Here is an 18,879-nt window from a genome sequence, read left to right on the forward strand (position 1 = left end):
TCTGCTGCTTCCCCATCTTAGTAAATGACACCACTTTCTACTTCTTCACTGAGGCCATCCTTGTTTCCTCTTTCTCTTAACCCTACCCCGCACAGAGCCAGTTCATCAGCAAGTCCTACCAGTTCTGTGTCCTAAATATATGCTGATCAGTTTCTACTTCTCTCTAAGCTAGGGGTCGGCATACTACTGCCCAGCTGGTCAGGCCTAATCCAGCAGGCAACCTCCTGTTTTTGTATCACCCAAGAGCCGAGAATGGTTTCTACATTTGTAGAGGGTTGTTAGAAAAGAAGGAGGCGGAGGATCAGGAGAGTGAGGGGGAGAAACGGAATGTGTGCAAGAGAGCTTAACATATTTACTATCTGACCCTTTACAGAAAAGTTTCTTCTCTCACCTAGATAAGACAACAGCCTCCCTACTGTTGTCTCTGCTTCCATTCTTGCACCACTACAATCATGTTCCTTAATACACCTCAAGTGATTTTCTTTAAAAAATATAAATCAGGCCAATCAGAATAAAGCTCAAATACCTTTCCACAGCCCCAAAGCCACTGCAGTCGGGCTCCTGCCTACCTCTCTAATCTCATCTTACCCAGTGATCACTTCTTCCTACCACCCACCCTTTCACTCTCCTACAGTCACCTGGCCTTCCAAACAATGTAAGCTCCTACCTGCATTGGGCCTTTGCACTTAATGCCTACCTGGAACTCTCTTCTCCACATCTTGTCCCATGGACTCTGGGCTCTGCAAGCTGCTCCTGCTGTTCAGGTCCCAATTCCAATGTCACCTCCCACCTTACATAAGTAACCCTGTCCCCAGGTTACTTTCTATCACATGATCTGGTGTTATTATCTATATAGCACTTGCGACTATTTGAGAGTATCTTTTCCTTCCTTTCTTTTTCTTTCTTTCTTTCTTTCTTTCTTTCTTTCTTTCTTTCTTTCTTTCTTTCTTTCTTTCTTTCTCTTTCTTTCCTTCTTTCTTTCTTTCTTTCCTTCTTTCTTCCTTTCTTTCTTTCTTTTTCATTTATTATCACCCAACCCAAATGGAACTTAAGCTCTAAGGGAGCAAGGTCTTTGCTTTGTTCCCTGAGGCCAGGCACAATGTCCTGTACACACTGGGTGGTCAACAAATATTTGCTTAATGAAATACTGCAACATAATATAAAGCACTTAGCACATTGACATAGAGCAGTTGCTCCATAAATGCTAGTTCCTCTATCTAGTATTTTAATTGTCATTTTTTCAACTGGAGAAGCTGAGGTCCAAAGTTGTTTAGTGACTTGCTTCAAACCATATGATGAGTCAGTGTTAGAGCTGAGAATAGAAATGAGAGCTCCTAACTGCAGACTGGTTTTCAGACATAATTACATTTGATAAAACATGATCTTTATTATTTAGTTCCCACTCTACTAAGAAGTTTTAGATTCTTCTGGGTTCTCTTTTTCTACCCTCACTTATATTCAAAATACAACTTTTGTGGGGTTTAAGTAAATTTAAGTCTTTCAGAAAATCCATAAAGATGTTAATAGTTAATGCAAAACTTGTAGCATCAATTAGCATCTCCCCTCAATTCACTTTGTTTGAATAAACAAGATTTATCTTCCTCTCCAGATTCCCATGATGCTGAATTTTTATCTTCCTAGTAGGAAGCATGACCTCCTCACCAACCCTCCATCACAATTAATGCCCTTCATCAGTGTTGTCTCTAGAACATTGTCGAGTTAAACTATCAGGACCCAGCCTTTAAGTCACAGCCTGTAAATCCTTATTGCCAGGATCAAAGTTCTTCCAGTGATATATATGAGCTGAGAACACTAAGTCTGGATTTAACAAAAAATTACTAGGAAGAATTTTAGAAACGATGTAAGCAAAAGATAAAAAATATGTCCCCAAAGAAGAAGTTTCAGAAAACATAAGAACCATGACATGAACTGTCACCACTACCCACATGTCTTGAAAGCAAACCAAAGCTGAAAAGAACAGGAGTAGAAGGGAGGTGTCGCCTCTGCGCCATCAGCACTGTTTGCTTATGGAGAATACCAGCCCCAGAGCCCAGGGCAGAGAGATGAAGTCCTGGAGGCCAGGAAGGCAGAATCCCAAGACAAGAATGAGATGAAAAGAAATCCACTGGACCAGTTGGAGTGGAAGAACCTAGGGACAAAAAAAGAAGAGCTGTGAAAATGAGACTCTAGTCGGGGAAGGAGGTAGGGTCAGGGAGGTAAGATGGGAACTGTGGGGACCCCATGTTTACCTTATGTCTGTAGCCACTTATGCTTCTGAGAAGAAATAAAAGTATTGAGAAGGAAAGAAAGAAATGGGGAAATTGCTCAGTGCTTTGTGGAAGTAGCCCCAGAGTTGAGGCACTCCAAAGGAGGATTAATAGCGAGCCAAATGGCATCTACCCCCAAACCCCTGGAAACAGCCATACCTGAAGCCTGTACACATGCAGATCCTAAGAGCACTTGGGATTACTTTAAAACTGTTTTGAGACCTTAAAGCTTGGTGACACAGAGCAGAGGATTACACCGTTTTTGGCCTTCACTCCTGGTTCTAAGGAAGTTTTGTTTTCTCTCCAACGCATTTTCCTTGATAGGCTACTAAGTGGTCAGCATCTGGTGTCTACCATCACCAGCTTTCTCTGAAATCCACCAAAACTCATTCTCCCTCCACAAAAGCTCCATCCTGTGAGCGATACAGACCATACAGATGGGAAAAGACCACCAGTTGTGGGCATCTTGATAATGCCCACATGCCTTTCCCTTTATTATTTACTTGAATCAACTTTGCACACTGAAATCACCTGGCAGCTTTTTAAAGACTGCCAGTGCCTAGGACCCACCTAGGACCCAATGCAGACCACTGAAAACAGAATATCTGGGTCTTGTCCAGGGCAATAGCATATTTCAGTGGTTCCCTAACTTTGCTGCACACTGGAACCATCTGGGGATCTTTATTAAATACTGATGCCTGACTACTTCCACTACACCCCCCAGACATTCTGATGTAAATGGTATGGGTGCAACCTGGGCATTTGGATTTTTTAAAACTTCCCTGTGATCCAACATGCATCCAGAGTTGAAAACTAATACTCCACCTAACCCGTGGCCATTCCTATTTCAATACCTAACCTTTCCACACCTTCCAAGCAGCATGCACTCAATAAATATTTCTCAGTCTGATTTACATCCTTGTTTCTCCTGCTCAAGCACTGCTGCCTTTTCTCCTGGAACACGACACGAAATTAGACCTCTGGTAAGGAGAGTAGTATCTGGAACACCAGCTTGGGGACAAGGTTCATTCCTGGGCCAGCCACGTTCTGCCAGCTCAAGTGTTAGCAAAGAGGGAGGAATGGGAAGCCAGGGCTTCAGATGAGGAGGAAGCTCTCTCCGCAGGCACATGAGGGAGGCTTTTTTTTTTTTCTTTCTTGCAGAAAATCATTGTGGCACGTGGGCAAAGGAAGTATTAATAACCTTTCTAAAGAGGTACTTCTCCAAGATTTGGTGTTTCACAGACCACAACCAGTGCTGTCAGTTCTACAGATGTCCAACTTCTGCATTTCAGATAGCGGCTTCCGAAGATAGCTCAACTTGCATCCCTAAAGCAGAAGACCCAGCTGTGTGGAAGGGAACCATCAGAGTCTCTAAGCCAGAGGTCAAAAGCCACTACCCACATGTTGGTCAGGGGCAAAGAGACTGACCACCAAACAAAATCATTAGAGAGTATCGACTCTTTTGGAGTGAAATTAAAGTAACAACATTCCAGCATTACAATAACCAGGGCTTCCTGGCAAGCCCACACTGAGAGCCATGAACTGGGCTTCCCACAGGAGGTGGGAAGGACCTCTAGACAGGGGTCCTGGCTCCGCCCTGCCACCCACTCACTGGGTGACCTTGGGCCAGAAATTACGCCATCTAGGTGTTGACTTCATCCTTTGTAAAATGTGAAGCCAGAGGCTGAGAACAGAGCCTTTCTTTGACTTCTTATAAGCATGCATCCAAAACATAGTGGAGAAATCGCAGGCTCGCAAAGGTGAAGCCACCACTTCACTCACTGCACTGTCTATGTGTTCTCTTCCCACCTCTAGACCACCTGCATCAGAATCACCTATGGAGCTGATTAAAAATACAAATTTCTGTGCTCCCTTGCCCCAGCTCTACCATTCTCACTGCTGCCAGAGTCAGGTTTTCTGGGCATGGCGCCCCAGCGTGCGCATTTTAGGTCACCTCCCTGGGAGATTCTGACACAGCAGAGGTTTGAGAAACCCCATGCCATGCTGTGTACTCCATGACCAGTTGTCTGCTGTATCTCTAGATGTCTTACATTTATTTAAGCAGATGAGAGGCAGGATGTAAGTGTGTGGTCCTGGAATCAGAATTCCCAAGTTCTGTTACCCACTAACTGTGTGACTTCAGTCTAGTTACCCAAACTCTCTGTGCTTCTGCTTCCTCACATAAATGAGGAAAATTATAGTGTCTATCTCCTAAGCCTGTGATGAGGATTAAATGAAATAAAATATTTACAGCATTGAGAATAGTTTCTGGCACATAGTATGCACTCAGTAAATTTAAGTTGTCATGAAACAGAACAGGCTGGCAGTGGCTTATTTTTTCACTGTATTCCTAGATCCCTCCCTCCCAGGAACATACCTCACCATCACCAACTACTGCTAACATTTATTGAATCTTTTTCTTTTCTGGGCACAGTGCTAAGCTCAGTACATATTTTATCTCATTTTACCCTCTCAGCAATGGTATAAGGCAGATGGTACTATTATCTCCCATTTTATGGATAAGGAAACTGAGGGTCAGGCAGGTTATGTAACTTGCCCGAAGTCCCACAGTCAGTGAACGGTGAGGCCAGGATGTGCAGCATCTGCTTGGGTCCCCACTCCCTCTGCTCCCCTGCACCTCTACTTCCGTGGTCCCCCCGAAGGCACGCCCTGTGCCCTCGTCAGGCCCAGCCATCTCTCGGAACCAGCTTCCTCACATCAAGCTCCGCCTTTTCTGATCCCTCCAAACCATGGTTTTCCATGCTTTGCCTCCTTGGTCTGGGGTCCTCCAAGAAAATGTCTTCTCCTCAGAGGTGTTGAATCAAACCATATTTCTCCTGCATCTTCCTGGGGAGTACCTTCAAAGCATATATCTGCCCCCAGGGGCTCCCAAACCCAAATCCCTTGCCTCGCACACAGCCACTCCGTCAACCCCCAGGTGGCCCTGGTGTCCACTGAGAGCATGCCTCCCTCTTCCCTCCCTGTCTCTGTAGCCCCTTTAGGTGGTGGAAACCTGTAGGCCTGGACGCCAGGGAAGCAAAGCCAGTCAATCTGCTCCCATCCTCCACTAGATCCTAGGTCTCAGGCCTCCCCCCCCAGGACTCCCTTCCGCCGCTGTCAGGGAGGCGCCTCTGACCAGGCTCCAGTCTGCTGCCCACCCGCCCACTTCTTGTCCCTGGCCCAGGGCCTGGGGCTACCATCAGGCACACAGGCCTTATCACTACACAAACACTTCCTCGTTCTCCCAATACTGTTTCTCACACAATAGGTAATCAGGGTAAACTTCCGCTGACAATTTACTGAGCAAACACTCACTATGTCCCTGCTCTACGCTAAGGCTTGTGGGGAACCCCAACCTGGTCTCCACCTTGAAGAGCCTTGAATCTGGTCAAGATGAAGCACACACAGGAGCGTCAGGCGCCCTGACACTTTGTGGCCCAGCACACCTGGATTCTGATCCCTTTTCTGCTCTTGACTAGCTGTCCTTACGTACCTTGGAGCAAGTTACTTACCCTTTGTGAACCTGAGTTTTCTTAGCTGTGAAATGGGAATAATGCTGCCTAGGTTGGCTGTGGGAATTAACTAAGATAAGATTCGTAAAGGGCCTGGCAGAGCCCCTGAGATAATGACGTTAGCTCCTGAGTTCCTGGGGGAGGTGGCGAGGCTCTGCCAGGAGCTGGAGGAGGCTTCCTTCAGGTGGGAGAGGATCGTGGTTATAGGAATGGCTTCCTCCAGAGACTGAGTTCTGCGTTGAAAGCAAAACAGCATAAAGAATGGCTTCTTTCTCTAGTCCCTGCTCTTTTGAGGTCTAGGAATAGGTGTGGTGCCATCTTTCAGGTTTCAGTTGAGTGGTCCCGGCATACAGATCAGCCAATCAGTTAGTCAGCAAGAACTCACTAGTAACTCAGATGTTGGGGAACACAGATGTAGTATAGAACGTACTCCTGCAGTTTAACAAGAGTTGGTGGCAGTGGTTGGTCATAACATGTCCATATGCAACAACAAGAGAACATTACAGGGGAGGCTTCCCTGGTGGCGCAGTGGTTAAGAATCCGCCTGCCAATGCAGGGGACACGGGTTCGAGCCCTGGTCTTGGAAGATCCCACATGCTGTGGAGCAACAAAGCCCGTGCACCGCAACTACTGAGCCTGCGCTATAGAGCCCGAGAGCCACAACTACTGAGCCCGCATGCCACAACTACTGAAGCCCACACGCCTAGAGCCCGTGATCCACAACAAGAGAAGCCACCGCAATGAGAAGACCGCACACCACAACAAAGAGTAGCCTCCGCTCGCTGCAACTAGAGAAAGCCAGCGTGCAGCAACGAAGACTCAATGCAGCCAAAAATAAATAAATTAAATAAATAAATTTAAAAAAAGAAAGAGAACATTACAGGATAAGCTGATTTCCTAGGTAAGTGCTAATACTGTGGGCAGAGCCTTTAAAGGAGAGATCATCGGAGGCCTGGAGCAGCTGGGAAATTTCCCACGGCTGAGGAGTCAGCATGCAAAATCATAGCAATGCTGGTAAAGCGATAGGCTACATGTCAAAAGAGGAGTGAAAGCGGTTCCCTCCCTAAGCCCTTGCATCAAAACATGCAAGCAAAATGGACAACCTTTCAACCTCCATGTTTGGTTTTTTTCTGAATACTTTAGGGTTTCTTCGTGCTCTGGAAATATGGTTGAGGAAGAGAAAAGAGAGGCCAGAAGAGGCTGGGCACTGGTAGAGGGCACCCAGGGGGCAGAGGCCACAGAGTGATGGGCAATGGGTAGCAGGAATTGGAGAGCTGGCTCCTGGCCTCAAATGGGGTGACTTGGGGAAAAGGTGATGCTGATTATCCCTCTACTGAAGGAAGATTCTAGAGAAGGACACCAAGAGGGAGCATGGTACAGTGGTAGATGAAGGTTGAGCCCTGGGCACTGATCTGCTGTGTGACCTTGGCCAAGTTACTTTACCTCTTTGAACCTCAGTTGCCTAATCTCTCAATGAGAAGAACAGCATCTGTTCTGTGGAGCTTTTGTGAGGACTGTAAATTATAGAACACAAAGCCTGCCAGAATGTAGTTGATCAAGTTCCCTTCCCCCTTCTCAAGCTTCTAGGAATGCCCCAGAAATACAAAACTGACTATATTTAGTGTCTGGCTCCCTCCCCCGCCCACCCATAGTTAAGTTAGAATTAAGCTACTTATGCTAAAGCCCCTTCCAGTTCTCAAATTCTCTGGTAGCACGTGTGGACTGGGTGGGAGAGGACAGTCATCAGTTCACCTCCTGGTCACGTGTTGGCCACTGCTGCCACAAAGCTGGGCTCTGAGCAGCCTACACAGTGTCCTTGGGTGCAAGAGCCTGTTAGATGGGGCCCTGCAGGGGTGGGAAGGGAGGGTGCCCAGAAGCCTGACAACTCCTTCTTTCCTATCCAACGTTTCCATATTTCCTTCATTCCCCTATGCCAAAATTTGCCTTGGGTGATGGTGGGTGTGGCGTGCAACAATGGGGGTGAAGGTGGGGGTTGGGTAGAAGAAAGAGAGTTGCTGACTGGCCCCCCAAGAGTGGGTGTACAGGGAAGCTACCCAGGGGCTGATTTTTAGCCCGCTCTGAAAAAGAACATCGTAGTAATGGGACGTCCAACACTGGAAAGGTGTCTCAGGGAGCAGAGAGAGCTTGGGCCCTGGAGAGTTCACCCAGCCACAATGATTCTCAACTCTGAATATATCCCGGGGAGTTTTGATTAAAAAAAAAAAAAAAATCCCATTAACCTGACCCCATCTTTGAGATTCTGATTCTCTTGGCCTGTGGTGGTGGCTGTGGATCCTTGAAGTTTTGTTAGTAATGCCCCCAGCTGATTGTGCAGGTGGGGATGAGGACCTGTGTTCCCCAGGCTGGTGACCCCCCTAGGCATTCCTGCATATGCATCTCTGGGCCAGAGCTCCTCTGCCCTCCTTTCTAACTCTGGGAGTCCACGTGTCTGGGGTGATGTGTTGTAGTCACGTGGACTTGCTTCCATCCTGGCCTCTTGTAATCCACTGAGACACAGCAGCCAGAGTGATACTTTTTAAACATAAAATCGGATCCTATTCCTTTCCCACTTCAACATCTCTGCCCTCTGCCTGGGGTGCTCTTACCTGGTCTGGTTCCAGGTTGACTCCTCCTTGTCCTCTGGATCTCACAGGCCCCCTCTTCAGAGAAGTCTTCCCTCACCTGCCCAGTCCACGTGGCACTCCTCCGCCACACCTATGCCTCCCTGTCACATCACTCCCCTACTAGAAAGTAGGACCCATGAGAAAAGTGAACTTGTCTAACTGGTTTAATCACAGTGCATGGCGCAAATGGATTCTCAATAACTATTTGTTGAACAAATGAATGAATATGTAGATAGAATACGTTTATATATTAAAATCACTTGGTTTTATGTACATGTACCAGTATATAATGTGATTAGAGGTCTGGAGTGGAAATTAACAGATGTTACTAGGGAAGAGGACATTGGAGGAGAAGGGAAAGGAACATTTATGGAGCACAGACTCAGAACAAGGCACTGGGCTTGGCTTTTCATACATTTGATCCTCATAGCAAAATTCCAATGATCCACAGCCACCACGGACCAACAGAATCAGAATCTTGGAGATGGGGGACAGTGTTATTGTCCCCATTCCACAGATAAAGAAACTGAGACTAAGGGAGGGAAAATAACTTGCTTGAAGTTAAACTACTAACAAGTGCCAGAGTAGGACATAAACCCCAGTTTATTGGACTCCAAGGTTGTCTTGTTCATTGCATCATTCTTGAAGGAGCAATTACCTTAATCATTACCTCTCTCCACTATCAGGGAATATAAAATCTCTGGTGAATGTGGCCCCAGATAGCAATGGCTAGTTGGTGACTGGAGCTAATAATGTTAGCAGAGGGAGCAGGACAGATAAGGAGGGGAAAGAGAATTTACTGATAGTCTTGCCACCAGTTAAGTTATTTTTTGTTAAGATCAGTTAAGAATTTTTTGTTTAAAAAAAAATTATAGACTTCTTGATTTAAGTTCCCAGAACTGAGCACTTATGAGTAAGGTTTCGTGGGTCATCAGGATGTCTTGATGGTACAAATAACCTTTCTGAACACCCAAAGGCATAACTCAGAGGATTATAATATATAAACCCAGGAGCATTTGGCCTCATTGAGCATCAGTTGGGCCCTCTATCTTAAACTTCCAAAGCTAATTTCTAGCCAAAGGAATAGGATATGTCCTTTAGTATATACTTTTACAAATATCCCCAGAACTTGGTTGATACCCAGATTCTCTGTAATCTTAGTCTCTGGGAAGTATTTCTGCTCTGAGCCACAGGATGCCTTTTCTTACTTTTAAATGTCAGAGCTAGTTCTCAATTAAATCTGATTGAAATACGTCAAGCCATCTGGCATAGGACACAAATGAGTTAGACCTCGTTCTTGCCCATAAAATGCCAACAGTCACATAGCTAGCTCCCAGGGGGTTGTTACACAGGGGCTTAAGCTTAGTTAGGGAAGGGCCATTAAGTGAGATATAAACACAATGTGGAGAATCTGTAACACAGGATGAGAAGTTAACCTGCTTCATTCTGTAGATGATGGGGAGCTGTATCACTTAGGGCTCTTTAGTTTCAGAAGACTCTAGGTTAGCTGAAATGAAAAAGAGGACAATCTATTGGAAGGACATTGGAAAGTTTACAGAATTGAAGGAAGAGCTGACCAAGCGAGAGGGGATCTCCAGAGGATGAATCTATGACTCAACTTCAAACCTCTCATCCCTGAATCCCCACTCAAAGTTTAAATTCCCAGGACAGAGTCTGATTGGCTTAGCTTGGGTCATGTGCTCACCACAGAGGCTTTGGGACTGACTGTGCTACAGAATCCTGCAGAACAGGGAAAGGGAGAGATGGAAGAGATGCCAAAGGAAGAGATGCCAGCCTGACAGACCAGACAAGACATGTAGGCTCCAGTAGCCATTGAGTGCTTCTGAGCACAGAAATAATGTGATTAACTTAGATTGCATGTCACTAGGTGTTTGAATCAATAGTTTTGTTTGATCCTCATAACAACCCAGTAATGTGGGCACATTTATTAACCCCTATTTTTAAAGATGAGGAAAAGTGCAGTTTTGAGAGGTTACATGATGACTTTTCCCAAGAAGGAAAGCTCTTTTTGGACACTAAATCCTATTTCTCTTTACTGTATGATTTTCCTGTCCTTTGGAGTCATTGGTTTGGCTCTAAAGTGTTTTAAGATAAGAGAGAGGCACGAAATGTGTTAGCGAGCTTTCAGTGTCAACCAACATGGAAGAAGTGAACCAGGCTGGGCCCATGGGGAATGAAAGGAAGCAACGAGACACGAGTCACAAGGTCTCAAAAAGTAGTTTGAAAAGTTGACTGAACATTGGAATTGTCAAGGCAGCTTGTTAAAAACACCAATCCCAAGAGTCCAACTCTGACCTGAACCAGAATGCTCTCTGGGTGGTGACTGGGAATCTACAATCTTAAAGCACCCACCTATCCTATGGTGGTTATCATTTTGCCATATGTAAGTATATAAATGAACATGTTGCACACCTTCAACGTACACAATGTTATATGTCAGTTATATCTCAATAAAGCTGGAAAAAAATTTGAAACACGCATCCATCTCCCATTTAGGTGATCATTCTGTAGCCAGCTGGACACTGGTCTATAGACCAGCATTTAGAAATCACTGACCTATTAGACCCTGTTTTCTAAATGTCCTGTAATCCAGTTTCTTGTCTTATCTCTCTGCTGCTGCAGTTAAGCTTTATCAAGGTATAGCTTTTGAGTAGTTGCAATTTGTACTCATTACATTTAGCGTCATACATATCTGCAGTATCTGAGGTCTGAGGGATGAAAACAAGGACAGAGAAGTAGGGTGGCTCCTGGCTGTCCCCTTATTTTGTTAGTGTGTCTGGGGTTTGTGGCTTTTGACAGGGACCCTTGGGAGATTACTTTGCCAGCTTTCCCTTTGAGAATAATCCTGGGTTCTTACCCTCCCTCTCACTGTAGTAAGTCTCCATAACAAACACACCCAAGTCTGGTATTTCTGAACTTATGGTTCTGTGCTGAATACATGCTGTTCCTGGAGCCAGGTTCATTCTGCAATCTCTCCTCCCCACCCCACCCTTTGGTTCCACTGATGGGCTGATCCAGCCTTGACGTGTGATAACCTGAAGGTTCTGGGTGTTCTCTCTGTGACGTTCCAGAGGAATATAGACTTTCCAGCATATCTGGAGTGAAAAAGAATGGTGATCTTTGGGATGGGGCCTGGTACAGGTTGGAGCACAGGATTTATGGTCTCAAGTTGCTTCCCCTCATTCATACAGTGAGGGGACTCAAGAAAGAGCTACTAGGAAAGGGTTTTCCAAACCTGAGTCGCTTGAATACCATCTCCGTGGTTTTTGCCAAATCTGTGTGCCATCTACCTATTATTTCCTTCCTATTTTTCATTAAATTAAGTAACATATTTTGCTGGAGTGCTCACAATCCACTCTAGCCTTCCCATAAGCAATATATTCATGAAGTCACTGATTCATGAAATCAGGTTTGATATGCTACCTGTCCATTTTCTTCTAGAACATTTTAAAATAAATATGCATCCATTAAAACTGTGTAAATGTTCACTCATGTACTATCTAAAATCCTCCCATAGAGGGAGGTATACGTATCATTAGAGGTATATGCATCACACCTTGGGAACATTATCCTAGAAAAGCCCATGTGCTAAGAGGCATGTAGTTCCAGACCCCTCAATTCAACACAGTTTGGACGTCAACCCTAAGAATATTTTTTGAGAGTCTATCTAGTGAAAAACTATGCTTTTATATCCTCTTGCTGCAGAAGTTAAGGTTCAGAACAAGAAACAGAAGCCACTCAAGGTATTTTAAACCAGAAGAAAATTAATAATTTTATAATTTTCTGAAGGGTTAGAGGACTGAGCTCCCTCTTGGAATGAAAACCAGAGCACAGCAGAACTGACCTGCCAGGGGAACCATGACTCCTCCATAACCAGAAGGCTACTAATGAGACTGCTCGATTTAAGAATTCACCACCATGGCTGTAATCCAGGGATCAGGTACCATCTCTGCCACCTCTGCCCCAAGTTCCACTTGACACTCATGGATCTGGAAATTGAACACTGGACTGCTGCTGCTGTAGATGTCCACATGGCTTTGACATTGCTCTTCAGCAGACATAACCAAAGCATCAGAAAGGTGCCCCCTGACTCTCTTCTGCCATTTAAATCTCTCACGAGTGCACTTAATGGATGGAGCCTAATGTGCATCATCCAGAACCCTAGCCACGAGGGATTTGGAGAAACAAAGTTTATAGCTCTCTCGCTTTTAAGAAGACCCAGTAAAAAGTGGAACTGGATGCTGCAAGCCAATTAATCTCACCTAATACATTACCTGTCAGTGGCAGCTCTGCTGCTGATTCCCAGTGAACTAAGGAATCACTGAGCCAAAGGAAAAAAACCAAGATCAATGTAGGTTGTTAACCAACAGTTGCTCTTTTGTGAATTGGAGGTGTCTCTGTGTGTGTGTGTGTGTGTGTGTGTGTGTGTAAAGGCGGGTTTTGTGTAATCTGAAAGTATACATTTGCAAACGTACTGGCTAAGTCAATAAAAAGTGACCTTGGTAGCACAAATTGACATGCCATGCCAAAAACCTCAATGGCTACTCACCGCCTGTGGAAGGGAAGTCCGGTAATTGCCTCCTGTTCTATGCCTTTTATCAGTTGGCCTTGACACCCAGCATGTTCTGAGACAGGACTCGACTCTAGTCGAAAAGGTCTGGTAATTGACAACAAGCCCCAAACCGTCCTCCTCCCTGCCTTTCCTGTCAGCAGGGCTCTGCTTGGAAAGCAGTTTCTTCTTCTCTACTTACCTGAATCTTAATCTTCCTTCAAGGTCCAGTTCTGTGCTTCTTCGCTTTCTAAAACAGGCTTTGCTCTCTCACTCTCTGCTCCCTCTTTAGTAAAAACTATTCCCCTCAGTTGGGACCTGATTTCCACCCTCCTAGGCTCCCTTTCTGGTCTTCCCCTCCCTGTAACCCACTAGGGGAAGTGCTGCAACCCTGTGCTCTCCCTATGCTTGGCAAATCCACCCACAGCATGTGAAACCACCTCGCATTTCACTGCCCTGGAAAGAAAAAGACTTGGGAGGAGGGTGGTCTTGAGTTAAGGACTGAATCTGGTAGATCCTTACAAGTGGTGACACCAAAGCTTTAGCCAAATCATCAGCTGTGCAAAAGAAAACCTGGAGCTGTTGAAAATGGAATTGCTCTGCATATGATAAAGGGAGACATGGGGTTGGCTTCTGAGAGGCAGGAAGAGGTAAAGTAGTGCAGGATGGGAGCTGGAGAGAGGAGAGAGAGCCAATCATCATGAAGGACCTCTAAGGAAAGAAATGCTTAGTGCTCTTGGGGGGATGATAGGGTGCATGTCTCAAACCTTGGTAAGGTCTCCTGCTCCCACCAAGGCCACAGTGAGTGGCTTTTTGGGCCAAGACTGAAATGGGAGTGAGCTCCAGATCTGGGCTGTCATGGAACAGAACAGAGACCCTTCACAGGGATGGCAAGAAGATTCACAGACTGACTTAGTTCAGGGGAAGGAGGAGCTTGGCCCCAGAAGTAACCATGACCACCAGAATCCTTCAAGAGATCAGATAAACCATGGGGTTTATGTGTGTGCAATCGCTGACTGTGTGCAATCAGAATGGTGCAAGGGCACACCTCCCGGGAGCTCATCAGAAGGCAGACTCCACTTCCACACTCAGCATAAGCCTCATGTGGAACCAATACCTGCCAGTTAGGATTCCAAAACTCCATCTGATTCCTAGCTCCTGTAGTAGACAGAATTTCTAAAATGGTCCCTGACCCCACCTCCACCCCCCACAGAGAGCCTAATCTCTGCCTATGATGAGACATGACTCCTGTGATTATGGCATGTTATATGGCACAGTTGACCTTAAGACAGAGAGATTATCCAGGTGGGCCTGATCTAATCACATGGTCCCTTAGGAGCAGAGAGTTTTCTCGGCTGGCAGCAGAAGAGGATGTTGGAAATTCAGGGCATGAGGGAGATTTGATACACTGTTGATGGCGCTGAAGATATAAGGGACCACTTGAGAAAGAATGTGGGTGGTGTCTAGGAGCAGAGAGTGGTCGACCCTGGCTGGCAGCCAGCAAGGAAACTGGGACCTCAGTTCTACAGCCACAAGGAACTGGATTTTGCCAATACCTGGATGAATTTGGAAGTGGGTTCCTCCCGAGGGCCTCCAGATAAGAGCCCAGCTTGGTTGATACCTTAACCTCAGCCTTGCGAGAACCTAAGCAGAGAGCCCAACCAAGCCTGCTGGGCTTCTGACCTACAGAACTGTCAGCTAATACATGGGTTTCATTTTGAGCCACTAAGTATGTGGTGATTTGTTATGCAGCAGTAAAAAATGAATACACTCCCTGTCCCCTGCCTAGTGTTGACCTCGGCATCACCTTCTGGCCCTATGGGCCTCATGCATCCTTTTATTATAGGATGATTTAGTTGGGACCCCTTTTCTTACCCACTCAATATTTGTCACACTCTGCTGACCCTATGTGAAAGCAGGTCTAGCCTCCCTTGGACTGTTCCATCTGGGGGATCCTTGAGCTGTACCTGCAAGGCCTCTGGTGTACTGTGCACCTTTTTCCCTCCAGTTGTTTAGGTAATTGCAACATTTAACTGACCTGGACTAGAGTCCCATATCTAATGGGACCATGATATTTATTACCTATATGCCCAACACCTAGCACAGTGCCTAGCACATAGTTGGTGCTCAATAATATTGTTGATGATGCTGGTGAATACAGAGAGAAGGAAATCTCTGGATCATCCCCATCACACATTCCCAGTGTTGGCATTTGGTGCTCCAGCCATGTTGCACTATGTGCAGTTCCCAGGAGACACCATGGTCTCGCTTGCCTCTGAGTTCCTCCACCCCTAACCTGATTTTCCTCTGCCCTCACCCCCTGTACCTTCCTCCCTCTTTCAACTGGCTAACTCTTCTTATTTTTCAGCTCTCAGCTTAAATATGACATTATAATTGTCATTTGGCTTGTCTTAAATCCCTACTAGGTGGTCGTATGTTCTATGATGGTGAGATATGCTTCCCTTTTTCTTTTGTGACTCCAGCACGTTTATAGTGTAGGTTCTCAGTAAACATTTGTGGAATGGCCATGCCTCTTCATCACCTGGGAATCCTGTTACAGTGCAGATTCTGATTCTTATATGTGGGTGGGGCCTGAGATTCTGTATTTCTAACAAACTCCAGGTGATACTGATGCTGCTGGTCCATGGACCACACTTTGAGTAGCAAGGTAATAAATAGGGTAGAGACTCCCACCATTACCCCATTGCGGCAAAAAGTGTGCATTTGAGAGAAGCTGAACAAGGTTTAGGGTGCAAATAATAGCCACAGGACAAAATTTCCCCTGTCATTGCTAAGCCGGCTGACTCATTGACAGAGATGGAGCCAATAACCTTGGCCTTATTAACAACTGAGCTAACTGCCACAGACCAATAAATAACAACATTTGGCTGATTTGCATTTCAAAATTGTTTCCTTCCCTTGTTCACACTCTACAGCAGGTGCTAATGAACCATGAAATGTCTGAAGCATTGGCAGCAAGGAAGAAAAGAGGCAGAGTTGACCCATGCCTAACAAATAATGATCCTTAAAAAACAAGAGCTACAAAATTCAATGTGGTATTCTGGATTGGATCCTGGAACAGAAAAAAGATATTAGCAGAAAAACTGGTGAAATCAGAATAAAGTAGGGAGTTTAGTTAATAGTAATGTACCAGTGTTAGTTTCTTAGTTCTGACAAATGTACTGTTAGGAGAAACTGGGCAAGGGATATATAGAAACTCTCTGTATTATCTATGCAAGTTTTCTGTAAATCAAAAATTAGTCAAAAATAGCGTCTCGCGCGGGGCAGGAGTTGACAGACGGTCTCTGGCTGGATTTCGGCGGCCCGGGACCGCGGAAGAGGCTCCCGAGGGCGGCCGCGATGCCGAGCCCGCAGAGGATGCCTTTGGTGCTTCATGAAGAATATTTCTAGATATATCACAGACGTTAAGCCTTTGCCACCCAACATAAAAGATAGACTGTTCAAAATAATGAGCGTGCAGGGGCAGATAACAAATTCAAATATCAGTGAGATTTTACATCCTGAGTCCAAACTCTAGATCTACGAAGCTGTGATATTTCAGATACTGCTCTCCTGCACATATGTAACTGCAGAAAACTGAAGAAGTTAAATTTAAATTCCTCAAAAGAAAACAGAATTTCCATAACTTCAAAAGGAATAAAAGCTGTGGATTCACCTTGTTCTTACCTGCACGAAGCTTCTTTGAAAAGATGCTTCAATCTCACTGATGAAGGAGTCCTTGCTCTTGCACTCAATTGCCGGCTGCTAAAGTTAGGGACTTCCCTCGTGGCGCAGCGGTTAAGAATCTGCCTGCCAGTGCAGGGGACGCGGGTTCGAGCCCTGGTCCGGGGGAGATCCCACATGCCGCGGAGCAACTAAGCCCGTGCGCAGCAACTACTGAGCCCGCACTCTAGAGGCCGTGAGCCACAACTACTGAGCCCGTGTACTGCAACTACTGAAGCCTGCACGCCTGAGCCCGTGCTCTGCAACAAGAGAAGCCACCGCAATGAGAAGCCCGCGCACCGCAACGAAGAGTAGCCCCCGCTCGCAGCAACTAGAGAAAGCCCGCACAGAGCAACGAAGACCCAATGCAGCCAAAAATAAATAAACGAAATTAAAAAAAAAAAAAAGATCATTGATTTAGGTGGCTGCTTAGATATTACTGATGTGTCCTTGCAGACATTAGGAGAAAGCTGCCCATTTTTGCAGAGATGATTTTTCAGCTACTCAGGTATCTCACAGTGGTGTGGTTGTGCTTGTTAGTGGACCTAGTGCCAAGAAATTAGAGGAAACTCATATGGGGTATTGTGTGAATGTGACTGATGAGGCTGTAGAAGCTGTCCTTACTTGCTGTCCTCAGATATGTATATTACTCTTCCACGGATGCCCCCTGATAACAGACCATTCGCGAGAAGTCTTGGAGCAATTAGTAGGTCCAAACAAACTAAAGCAAGTGATGTGGACTGTATACTGATGCTTATTGAAGCTTATCAAAGCTATGATCTTCATACTACTTTCCCAGGAAACAATGATGTAGAGATTGGCTTTCCAATAATATGATTTATGCTTTGAAGTTAACCAGACTCTTAAACATTTTAATAGTGCTATTATTTCTAAGTTTGTTTGAGGAGTGATAGTTCTTGAAATGGCAATCCTAGCATGCCCTCTGATGTATTTGGGGAGGGTAATGTGTTTGTTTCTTAAATAACAAAGTTTTAAATTACCTGTTTTCCCTGGAAATTTCCTTCTCCTATCTAGATATTTGAACTGCTATAAGAGAAGTTTACCAATATGGATAAACATTAGGAGAATTCTAAGTAAAGGTATTTTTAAAAGCAAAAAAAAAACAGTCAAAAATAAAAAGTTTATTAAAAGAATCAAGAGCTAGACTGTATTGGTTTTCTTTACTTTGCATAATGGTATTATAAGTTTCTGAAAATGTAAAAAAATTGCCATTGACTTAATAAAAAATTGGAAATGTGTGCTCATGGGAAAAAATCTCCAACTAAAACTCAGTAGCAATCAAGGAAAGAGTTAGAGGATGGCTGGTCCCAACGGCACACCTGCAAGGTAGCATACCAGTGATACCTACACTCCAAATTGCTTTGCCATACGTCATGACTCCAAGATATTCTGACTGCTGTTTTCTCCTGATTCCCACCTTCATTTATTCAGCATATCAGGAGTTTCTTCCATTCTTGAGAATCTCTTGATTCTACACTCAGGATTCAGGGTATCTTTGTTTGTTTGTGTAACAATATTATCTTAAAGACTTGGTCATGGTGTCACATTTTACCTCAACTGTGTTTGCTTATATACCAGAGATTCTAAGCCTGGTGAGGCCATGGACTTGAACTGATCCATCATTGCATGTCCAGCACCTGACTCTTAACTGGGCAAATAATTATTTGTTGGATGGATGAATAAAGGAGATGCTTCAGCATTTGAAGTGAATTCTTGCCTGAAAAACACAAATTTTCCAATGATATTTCATTATGTAAATATATCCCTTTGATGGAACTTGATGAAACTTGCAAGGCCTTCAGGTCTTGTAAAGAAACATCATCAGGCCTTTTTCCAACTCTGGTGAATTCATGGAAAGTCATGAAGATCCTATTAACTCTTATGGAAACTATGGCTTTAACTAAAACAGTGTAGAATGAGTGTGCTCTGGTCTCAAGGGGCTGCTCCCTGGGATCTGCACTGAGGCCCAGGGTCTGAGCTGGCCACAGAGGTATGGTCAGTTGCTGTGCTGTCTAAGGTTTATGTATGCATTGCTTTGTCTGTCCTGCAGTACCTGCTTCCCTAAGTAAGCTGCTCTGCTCCCACTCCAATGTGCTAGGAAAGGAACTCACAGTTCGTCTGTCTCCCTGGTAGGCCTGTGGCCCCTGCCAGGCCAATCAGAG

General features: G+C 45.1%; 1 pseudogene; it reads left to right on the forward strand.

The window, feature by feature from the left end:
- The first annotated feature begins 16,358 nt into the window (after positions 1 to 16,358).
- Positions 16,359 to 17,447, forward strand: LOC132360705 (protein AMN1 homolog; annotated as a pseudogene).
- The last annotated feature ends 1,432 nt before the right edge of the window (positions 17,448 to 18,879 follow it).

Source organism: Balaenoptera ricei, chromosome 2, assembly GCF_028023285.1.
Source record: "Balaenoptera ricei isolate mBalRic1 chromosome 2, mBalRic1.hap2, whole genome shotgun sequence".
Taxonomy (NCBI): Eukaryota; Metazoa; Chordata; class Mammalia; order Artiodactyla; family Balaenopteridae; genus Balaenoptera; species Balaenoptera ricei.